Source organism: Raphanus sativus, chromosome 4 (assembly GCF_000801105.2).
Source record: "Raphanus sativus cultivar WK10039 chromosome 4, ASM80110v3, whole genome shotgun sequence".
In the NCBI taxonomy this organism is placed as follows: Eukaryota; Viridiplantae; Streptophyta; class Magnoliopsida; order Brassicales; family Brassicaceae; genus Raphanus; species Raphanus sativus.
The window spans coordinates 24,012,799-24,025,403 of NC_079514.1; positions in this window are offsets into that span (position 1 = coordinate 24,012,799).

Here is a 12,605-nt window from a genome sequence, read left to right on the forward strand (position 1 = left end):
ATCTCTAAACTGCTCTGAAATGCTCCAATATCTCTACTTTACTCCAAATGACTCATAAATTTTGTAAACATACTAAATAGACTACAAAATATAAGAATTATATCTTAAAACATTTATATACCATAGTTAAAAGTAGGTAAATTCCATGGTATATCAGGTGGCACTCGTGAACCCTAGCTGCTAGTGAGGGAGAAAAACAGAGATTTTTGGGAACCTCCACCGGTGGCTATTGGAGCACCAGCCATTGGGATTTATTTTCTATTAGTATTTTCTTCTTTGCTTCCTAGTATTATGAATGGCTTCATTCTAGTTTTTTTTTTAATTTCTTCTTTCTTTCCTAGTATTATGAATAGCACCAGCCAGGAATATTTTTCGTTTTCCGCCGGCTTTTGTTATTGGAGATATGCCGATTTTTGTTCTAATGGTTATCGTAGATTATTCGACGGGTTCCAGAGGAAAATTTTCGGGAGGGTTTTTTTTTTGAACTTTTATCGTGTAGGCAATGAAGGTGACTGCAGGCCATCGTGATGCGGGAAAAGCACTTCGATTATTAAAAAGTGCAAAACAAGATCATTCTGATATCAATGTATTTTCATCGTCCAACCAAATTTTGGTGCGAAATTAATCATTGATTTTCTCTTGTTGTCCTATTTGGCAGATCATATTTTATGTTTTTATGTTGGGTTAGATTGTATCTCAAGAGCTTCTTTTGGTTTCTTAATGTGGTGTATCATATCAACCATCATGTTATCGTCTTTGATAGACATTATTGATAAAATAATTTTTAGACGAAAAAAATCTAATGAAGTGATCTCTAGGCGTTTTACAAATCCCCCTAATAAATTCCCATATGTTAAACAATTTATGTGCGATATTATACAATTTAATGGAAAGAACAGAGAATGCAACAATATGCCAAAAAAGTGCCTTCAAATTCTTTTAGGCGTTAGTCTCTCTAAAACCATAGTTATTTTTTATAAGCCACCTAGATAATTATGAGATGATAATAATAAATAATTTATTATTTATTAATTGTTAAAGTGATACTGCTCAAATTACCTATAGAGCTTACTCTCTCAAATAAGAGGTTCAGCTGCAGTACTTAGGGATCGAATCACGAGGAACTAGAGAACCAATTAAATCTAACCAATTAATCAATCCTAGGTGAAGTTGGTTTTAATGATGAAATGTAAATGACAATCTTAAAATGAGCAAGGTAGTTGCTCTAACTAACAATATGATGGTTGTTTAAATGATAATAAAGAGTGCTAGACTTAGGGCTTTTATTCAGGAATGAAGATTATAATATCTATAAATGCCTAACAAGTTGTTTGCATGATACTAAAGAACTCAGCCGCTTAACTCTCAGTGATGTCTCACTGGTTAAATAATCTAGATCCCTGGCCTCAACTGTCGTATGTTGACCAGAAAAAGAGTCGATCGATATCCTTTAGAGATATCGAGCGATACACCTTTCGCAGCGCCGATCGATTCAGCTGTCGGGATATTGATCGACGGCTTCTAGATATGCCTAGACGGGAGCCGATAATGAACACTAGGTCTCAAGGAGGGCGGTTATCTCATCTCCAAGGAGACAACTAGTTCAAATAGACAATTCAAGATATCAAAGATCCTAGTGATCTATGCTCTAGTTAGCTACTCTAGAACAAGCTTAGGGTGCAATCTATTTGATGAATATCACAACTTAGCAATTATAGTTTGGGGATACTCCCACAAACCTATTTAAACCCTAGATCTAACAAGTAGAATACTCAGACATAGCTAAGCAATTCATAATATAAGATAGATAAAAGAATTGCATAGATAGGGAATAGAAAACAAATGTAGTTCAATCACAAATCTCTCAATGATCTCTCGAATCTCTCAAAACATATAAAACTCTAGTCTTTCTCTCACACTCTCTGCTTTGCTTCTCAAGACTTGTTGCTTAGACTTGTCAAAGCTTGCTTGCCGTCAAAATGGTTTAGCCGACTACTTCACCAAGACTTCACCAAATTACGAGATTGCCCCTGACGAGTTTTTAACCTAAATGAAATGCTTAAATATTCCTGCTAAGTGTTTTTGACGGCAACCTTCGAGAGAAGCAAGCTTTACAAAAGTCTTGAGAGGCAAAACAGAGAGTGTGAGAGAGAGAATAGAGTTTTACATATTTTGAGAGATTGGAGAGATTTGTGATCTCCATTTGTTATTCTACTTTCATCTATCTATGCAATTCTTTCATCTATCTATTGTTATGAATTGCTTAGCTATGTCTGAGAAGTCTACTTGTTAGACCTAGGGTTTAAATAGGTTTGTGGGATTAGCCCCAAACTATAATTGCTAAGTTGTGATATTCATCAAATAGATTGCACCCTAAGCTTGTTCTAGAGTAGCTAACTAGAATATAGATCACTAGGATCTTTGATATCTTGAATTATCTGTTTGAACTAGTATCTCCTTGGAGAAGAGCTAACCGCCCTCCTTGAGATCTAGTGTTCATTATCGGCTCGCGTCCAGGCATATCTAGAAGCCATCGATCAATATCCCGACAGGTGAATCGATCGCCGAGCGAAAGGTGTATCGATCGATATCTCTAAAGGATATCGATCGACTCTTTTTCTGTGTCAACATACGACAGTTGAGGCCAGAGATCTAGATTATTTAACCAGTGAGACATCACTGAGAGTTAAGCGACTGAGTTCTATAGTATCATGCAAACAACTTGTTAGGCATTTATAGACATTATAATCTCCATTCCTGAATAAAAGCCCTAAGTCTAGCACTCTTCATTTCATTGAAACACTCATCATATTGTTAGTTAGAGCAACTACCTTGCTCATTTTAGGAATTGCTATTTACATTTCCATCATTAAAACCAACTTCACCTAGGATTGATTAATTGATTAGATTTAATTGATTCCCTAACTCCTCGTGATTCGATCCCTAAGTACTACAGCTGTACCTCTTATTTGAGAGAGTAAGCTCTACTGGGTAATTTGAGCACTATCAATTTTGGCGCCGTTGCCGGGGAGCTTTGATCGCCATTAGATTTAATCTTACTAATCTTAGGTTTTTCTTTTTACCCCCCCCCCTTTCTGATTAAAATTTTTCTTGTGTTTTCAGGTACATGCCCAGCAGTACCAGAAGCAACTGGGGAGATCAACTACTATTCTCAGAAGATCCTGCACACTTAGAACGCTCAATCCGCAAAGACCCACTCTCCGCATCGATCGACATAACCGCAGTACCGTCGACTGATATTCACGTTCAACCGTCGACCGACACTCAGACATAACCGTCGACCGATACCGTTCGCCGATCCACATCGTTCGATACTACTCACCGTACATCGATCGATACTAATCCACGAAGCATGGTTGCGAGTATTATTCTCACGCAGGACCAGAATGGAAACATGTATGACCAAGATGGTCATCTGCGTAATGCAACAGGTCAGAAGCTAGATGCACATGGAAACATAATCCCTGTGCCTGAAGCTGAGGCTACAGGAGAAGCTCAAACACGATCGCTGGCAGACTACAATCGTCCAGACGAGTACTACACCAACATATCAGCTATTCGACTCCTAGAGATTCAGAAGCCGAACTTCGAGCTCAAGCCTCAGTACTACTCTCTCGTGTCTCAGATACCTTATTCTGGGTTATCACACGAGCATCCTATGGACCATCTGGAGAGGTTCGAGGATCTTATCGCTGCTATTCGTATGGATGGAGTCCCTGAGGACTACCTACTCTGCAAGCTCTTCAAATACTCACTGATTGGAGAAGCTTCACACTGGCTCAAGCAGCTACCTACAGGATCACTGACATCCTGGGCCAACATCAAGAACGCCTTCATGCGTAATTTCTTTGATGAGGCACGCGCTGACGACTTAAGGAGCAAAATCGCTACTTTCACGCAAAAGCCTGGTGAGACTTTTAAAGACGCGTGGATCAGATTTAAGTTCTTCCAGCGAGACTGTCCACACCATGGATTCAATGAAGTGCAGCTGCTAAGCACTTTCTATAGAGGTAACGCCTTGAGGTATCTGATGGCTCTTCATACTGCTAGCGAGGGGAACTTCAACACCAGGAATCCAATAGAGGTTGTGAGACTTATTGAGAACCTAGCCAATAGCAGCAGCACCAAGAACACTGACTCTGACAAGAAGAAATCAGTTGCAGCCATCGGGGAAGACTAGATGAATGAAGTCAGAGCCAAGATAGATGCTTTACATGCATTTCTGGGGCAGCCAGTCTGCTCAGATGAAGAAGGAGAGGCTAGAGAAGATGATACAGAGGAAGATGTGAACTACATTGGAGGTACTGGATTTTAGAGATATGGAAACCAGAGTGGAAACAGAAACTTTTTTGGCAGTGGTCAGAAGAGTAACTATAACCAGAGTTCACAATATCAGAAATTCTTCACCAACACTAGGAACTACGGCAACTCAGCTTACCAAAACCCACCACCACCCACCCAGGAGAGTAAGTTTGATGCCATGATTGATAGAGTTCTAGAAGGTCAGCAGAAGCTTACAGTAGACTTCAATGGAAAGATTGACTCTGTCTTCAATAATCTGACCACAAGGATAGATACCATTTGCACTCAAGTTAAGAAACTTGAGACACAGATTGTCCAGACTGAAGACTCTATCAGGAGAATTGGAACTTCTAAGGAAGTAGGGGAAGGAAGCAGGAAACACCACGTGAATGCCATTATAGATGAAGATTTCTGGCAAGTGCTGAAGCATGAGAAGCTACAAGAAGGAGACTTTGAAGTGGAAAGTTCACTAATTTTTGGAGGATCACAATGGTGTCGATCGACACCAACTAGTCCACATCGATCTACACCAACGATGTCATTTCCGGATACGACTGCAGGTTGCAACGCGGTTAGGATATTGACACATGCTGAATTCACGACTTCACATCCTCACCCACCCACCCACACCTACGAAGATATCGACCGACGAGACGAGCCACTCATCGATCGACACAAAGATGAGAGACTTATCGATCGACCCTTTTCTCCACCTATTGATCGACATGCACCTCTCACATACCGAGTGCAATTACCATCGATAGACAGCAACCGAATCAATGCCCTCAGGCCCACACCGAAACCACAAGCTAACCCTACAGAGACTACTGGTAACCTTTCAGACACTACACCTACATCAAAGGGAACTGAAGGAAGAAGGTTAAGGAGTAGGAAGGAGAAGACTCCTAAGAACCTTAAGAGCGAAGCTAATGAGAAAGAGATTGATGGTTTCACTAAAAGAGTTATCAGAATCCCACCAGAGAAGCCCTTTGAGGAGGTTTACTTCACAAGTAGATTGTGGATGTTCTTCAGAGAAACAAGGGAGACTGAAAATGACTTTAGAAGAAGGTTTGACAATGTCAAAGAAGATATGAGGAAAAAGATTACTTTGAAGAAGAAGAGTGATCCTGGGAAATTTGCAATACCCTGTGTAGTACAAGGGATTGAATTTCCTCATGCACTATGTGACACTGGTTCATCAGTCAGCATCTTACCAAAGGTCATGGCAGACCATCTGGGTCTGCAAGTAGAGCCTTCACCAGAGATCCTTACATTTGTGGATTACACTCAGAAAAACTCTGGAGGCTTGATCAGAGACCTGGAAGTTCAGATTGGTAATGCTATCGTCCCTGTGGATTTTCATGTCCTAGACATCAAGCTAAATTGGAACTCTTCCCTCTTACTTGGAAGAGCATTTATGGCTACAGTAAGAGTTATATGTGACATGAACACCAACATGATGTGCTTGACTATGATAGATCCAGAGATCCACTACGACCCTATCAAGCTTGGCAAACCACCAGCCAAAACCGTGGTAAAAGAAGATGATCTTGGTATCATTGCAGTTTGTCATTGTGAAGTCGAGTATGAGACAGAGTACTCGTGATCGATCGAGAGCACCTTAACCTCATCGATCGACACCAGCAAGTCAGAGGAGATCGATACCAAACATGGATTATCGATCGACAGAGACCCACCAGATGATGAACTCGATCAACCAGATCATTGCTACCCGAATTTCGCCATCCCACCCTTTAGTAAAGAAGATGATTACTCAGTAAGGAGTTGGGCAGATAGCGGATTTCATGAGAGTTTTGCAGTAGATATAGCCAGATCTTCCCACAGTGGAGACCACATTGAAGAACATGATGAAGATTATTGGGAAGAGAGAGCTTGGGAAAACTACTTGGAGAATGATAGATTTTCAAATCGATTCCCAAAATCGATAGACATCAAGCGTCCACCATCGATCGATTATCTACTTCATCCAGCAAAACGACATCGTCCATCAATCGACATCGCCAGCATCACATCAATAGATATTGACCCGGACGACTTAAAGGACAAAATCGGTATTTCACCGATTATGGCAACACATGGGTATATAAGGTTGACAACACCAGCCACACAAATTCAAACCTCAACACCTTATACCCAGCAGCTTCCAGCAACCATAAACTTAACAATGGAGGACTGCAACACCATGAACAATCGATCCAATCCTGCAGCTAGACGATCACCGTCGATCGCCACCACCACATCACCATCGATCGACGCCATCACCAGAGCTCAATCTCGATTTCATGATCCATATGATATCAGGAATGTTTCACTAACACCTGATGAATTTGGAATTTTCAGGGACACAGATGGCTTTGCAAGAGCAATGGATGAAAGAGTTCTGCACATAACTAGAGAAGACATATCAGACATCCTCCAAGTTGCTAATGGACCAGAGAACCTGCTCACACAGCAACGTGGCCATCCAGACATCCTAGCTCACGTCCAGGACAACCACCACGTCACCATGAGAGAGGACACAGTTCCTCAAAGTTTTGGTCAACCCAGGAGTTCACCATCAATCGACATCGTGTCATCACCATCGATCGACGGCAGGTATCCCAGATCGATCGACAGGGAAAGAGTAAGATCGCCCGACAGACGTTTGGAGTTTGGACGACGTGCCTTTAATACCGATGGATCCAGGAGATTCAAATGGGAAGCAAAGGATGAACATGGTGTCCACAGAGATGAGTTTGGACATGCTAGAGGAGTTGATGGTGAAATCATCCCTGTTACCAAGGAGCACATAAGGAGAATTCTGGAGAGAGCATCTCTTTTTCACAAAGGTTGCTTACGCCTTCCAGAGCACGCACGCCCTTACCATGCATACAGACCACCACCAGTACCCTACAGTAGAGAGGATATAGATAATATGGTGACTGATGTATGGAGAGCTCATGCACACCTTGAGGCAGACATGCGCACATTGGTGGAAGATACTTTCCAGCCTTTGGATATCAGCTACAAAGATTTCCAAAGTGACATGGCTGAGATAAGAATGGAGATTGGAAACATATTAACCATGCTTGAGAAGGAAGCTATGCCACCAGTATCGATCGACACAGTGCCTGTGCCATCAATCGACATCGGCAAGACAACATCCAAGGACCGACCATAATGTTCATCACCTAAGAGAGATGAATGGGAGATTGCTTACATCAATACACGGATTGGAGACGTCTATAGCCCTCTCAACAACAATGTCGAATGGTTAAGCAAGAGGATCAATCTTCTACAGAAAGAGCTAGCATCAATTCGCAAGAAAGATCAGGCTCAGAATGCTACTTTCCCATCGATTGACACACAATCTTCACCATCGATCGACACAAGGTTCGCAACACTGGAAGATAGGATGAAAGCATACAAGGAAAAGCACGATCATTTCAGTTCACCTATCATGCGATACCTGGATACACTGTCACAGCACCTGAACGAGCTACAACAAGACATGGGCATAGTTCAAGATCATCTTGGTCTTCGTGACAGAAACGCGAAGAGAGCATCGAGCCACCACCAGCGAAGAGAGCATGCACTGCAGCAGAAGTTGATCAGATCAAGCATGAACGTACGAAGCTATGAATGCTATTGAGAGGAGACTCAACGGAACCTGTGATGACATTGAAGACACTGTCAACGAACGAGTGAACAGCCTATGCAGAACTACTCGCCAAATGAAGGGCGATATACATGCTTTGCAGTACCAAGGCCAACATTCAGAATCGATCGACACAGTTGACACTGAATCGACCGACATAACGCCCAGAGAAACGACCGACACACAAGTTGTAGCATCGATCGACACTGAATCCTTGGCAGATCAAGATCAGCAGATTCATGACCAGCACGACACAGAACAACATGAAAAACTGTCTGAGCATTCAACATTTGATTTCTATCAACATCAGTTTGACATGGAAGATTTAGACAGAAGGTTGCAAGTCATCAAAGCAGATTTAGCAAAGATACATCCTAGATGGACAAGATCAGCTGATGCCACAAGAAGCTTCACTGCTACTGAGTCCAAAGATGAGGGAAATGTTTGCCCACCAGCAAACAACAACCCCCACTGCACCCCCTGAGTCACACACCTACCAAAATCAAGCTAAATGACTATAACAAAGCGCTGAGTGGGAGGCAACCCACTATTAGGTTTTATTTTCTTTTATCTTATTTTTACATTTTTACTTTTATTTTTCGGATTTATGTTTGCAGTTTTTAAAGATCCGAGTAGAATGATGATTACGCCGACCGACACATTCCGTTTACATCGCTCGACACCACACGACAATTACTAACGATCGACGTACATCCCTACGAATCGATCGACACATGTCGGTCATGTTTAGTCGTTCTATCTTGTTATATTTATTATTTATATGATTTATTTACCTCACTCCGGCTGTGTTACACTGGGACAGTGTAATTTAAGTCTGAGGGGGAGTTTACTGATATGTGTTTTTATTTTGGTTTTTATTTAAAATGTTTTTCAAAATTATTTTTCACATAAGTATTAAAAAGGGACATTGATATAGATTCATATTTGATTGTCTGACCACTCTTTAGCACCATTCTAGATTTACTGATTGCAGATAGTACTAAAGATGCTAAAGTGGATCAACCTGTCACCTATATACACTAGCTGAGATTGTTTGAAGGAACCAAAGCTGACCTCCAACACTAATACTGACTTATTTTCTTGGGGCTTGGAAATCACTGGATCGGAATCCTCTTACAAGTCTGGAAGGTAAAAAGTCTGTGTGTTTCTGGTTCCCTTCCTTCTCTCTCTTCGGCATCTCAAAGATCTAAGTTTATGTTATAAAAGATTGAAATGATTTCTTGAGAGGCAGAGGGGTAGGAGTGTCTCCTGCGACCCCAGCATTCTAAACCTCAAGGATGATCACACATTGTGGAAACGAGGGATAGGTAAATTACCAGAGACCCCATTATTCGCTACACTTTGTCAAAAATGTATGAGTTACAATGCAAATGTCAATGAGATAGACTAGATGACCTTTGTGGCATCGAAACCTGTTGAAATTGAAACTAATAAGAGATTCAGAGAAGAGAGATGAGGGGAGAAAGGGATCAGAGAAGACTACCTGTGTGTTCAGATACTTGTTTGAGTTGAATCCATGTGTCATTTGATCGATACTCCCAAGGTAAAGCCTACACTTTTATTTTAAGTTAAGAAATGAGGTTAGTAGAGGGGAATGTTAGATAAGATTTGCTTAGTTGTTGACTAGATGAATTTGGTTGCTAAGCTAGGATAAGGCATAATGAACTTCTGTGATTAGGATGTTTAGATATGGATTGCAAACCCATAGAGTGATGACTTCAATATTTTGAATCATTGAGTTCTACTGTTTTCAAACCTTTTCCAAAGATTACTGTTTTTGCTTGAGGACAAGCAAAGGAGTAAGTCTGGGGGAGTTGATATACCATGGATTTTACCCGTTTTTAACCATGGTATACTAGTATTTTATTATATTTTTAATCTGTTTCTAGCCTGTTAGGTATGTTTTCAGGTTCATGAGCGTTTCGTGATAAAGTGATGTTTTGGAGCATTTTGGAGTACAAGAGATGATCCACCCGAGTTGACCATTCAAGACCAAGTCGGAAGTCAACATTGCGATAAGAATCGATCGATACTCATCCAGAGTTGTCGATCGATGTAGCTGAGAAGATCCGCGTACTAGAAGATTATAATCGATCGATACACATCCAGTGTTGTCGATCGATATCGAGGACGAAATGGTTTAGCCGACTACTTCACCAAGACTTCACCAAATTACGAGATTGCCCCTGACGAGTTTTTAACCTAATAGAAATGCCTAAATATTCCTGCTAAGTGTTTTTGATGGCAACCTTCGAGAGAAGCAAGCTTTACACAAGTCTTGAGAGGCAAAGCAGAGAGTGTGAGAGAGAGACTAGAGTTTTACATGTTTTGAGAGATTGGAGAGATTTGTGATCTCCATTTGTTATTCTACTTTCATCTATCTATGCAATTCTTTCATCTATCTATTGTTATGAATTGCTTAGCTATGTCTGAGTAGTCTACTTGTTAGATCTAGGGTTAAAATAGGTTTGTGGGATTAGCCGCAAACTATAATTGCTAAGTTGTGATATTCATCAAATAGATTGCACCCTAAGCTTGTTCTAGAGTAGCTAACTAGAATATAGATCACTAGGATCTTTGATATCTTGAATTATCTGTTTGAACTAGTATCTCCTTTGAGAAGAGCAAACCGCCCTCCTTGAGATCTAGTGTTCATTATCGGCTCGCGCCTAGGCATATCTAGAAGCCGTCGATCGATATCCCGACAGGTGAATCGATCGCCGAGCGAAAGGTGTATCGATCGATATCTCTAAAGGATATCGATCGACTCTTTTTCTGTGTCAACATACGACAGTTGAGGCCAGAGATCTATATTATTTAACCAGTGAGACATCACTGAGAGTTAAGCGACTGAGTTCTATAGTATCATGCAAACAACTTGTTAGGCATTTATAGACATTATAATCTCCATTCCTGAATAATAGCCCTAAGTCTATCACTTTTCATTTCATTGAAACACTCATTCTCATATTGTTAGTTAAAGCAACTACCTTGCTCATTTTAGGAATTGCTATTTACATTTCCATCATTAAAACCAACTTCACCTAGGATTGATTAATTGATTAGATTTAATTGGTTCCCTAACTCTTCGTGATTCGATTCCTAAGTACTATAGTTGTACCTCTTATTTGACAGAGTAAACTCTACTGGGTAATTTGAGCACTATCAATCGACAACACTAGATGTGTATTGATCGATTATAATCTTCTAGTACACGGATCTTCTCAGCTACATCGATCGACAACTCTGGATGAGTATCGATCGATTCTTATCACAATGTAGACTTCCGACTTGGTCTTGAATGGTCAACTCGGGTGTATTATCTCTTGTACTCCAAAATGCTCCAAAAACATCACTTTATCATGAAACGCTCATGAACCGGAAAACATACCTAACAGGCTAGAAAACACATTAGTTATATAATAAAATACTACTATACCATGGTAGAAAATGGGTGAAATCCATGGTATATCATAAAGACAGTTATAAATTTACATAAATGATTTAAGTGTTTAGTCAATTATTTGATTTATCATATAATTTGAAATAAAATTATTAAAATTAGGATTCAGTGTGTTCCATAAATCTTATGAAAATAAATAATATGAATATTATTAATCGTAAATCATGATATTAAATATATTATATTATATATATTTGGTATACTGTTATAATTGGTAAATGTCTAGGATGGCTAATTAATAATTTAGACATCTGATTAATCATTTTAGGCGCTAGACGTTGAGTTATTGACCACTTAGCGCCAAACGTATTATTGAACACTGAAAAAGCTGATTAGTTAACAGAACTTTATTTGAATTGATTATAGAATTGAAATAACCAATAATACAATCTTTATTAAATTAGTAAATACTGAAAATACGAGTAATTAATATTGCCTTCAGTCTTTTTTATCGCCCATATCTGAACATGAGTTCACGCAGTCGTTTGCCTTCTTCACTTCAATCTCTTTTTTGCTGGTCACACACATCAACAACAACCACAAAGATATAAATAGATATTGTTAAGAAAAGTCGTATTTGTTGAATGAATATAAATATATTTATGTTAAATTATGATTATTGCCAAAACTTACTAGGATCTTGATCAGAAACACATCGAAGATTAATACAATCAACTTCGGATTGTCTACCACATGACTTTTTACAGTTACCGAAACATCCTAATTTATCTCGAACTGGACCAAGGAGACATATGTTAAGACAAAGCTTGAAACATGTCATAAAATCTTGGACCCTAAAATCTTTGTTTATAACTTCCGATTCAACTATGAGGTTTCCGATTGTCAACATCATGACCATAAATACAATCTTTCTTTTCATCTCCATTTTCTTTAGAATACAAAGTTTATTTTTCTCAAAAACGGGAGGGATGAAATATATCTTTTGAAAATATTATTTAGCTTATTATTTAGTACCTTTATAATGGACCTAAAATTAAGCCATATGCTATAATATCTAATCTACTTTATTAAAACATAAACATTCAATGCACCTAACATTTAGTCATATCTTATATTATATAATATCTTTTATTAAAACAGAAAAAAATTTGATAGTCCTAACATTTAGTCATAAGTCAT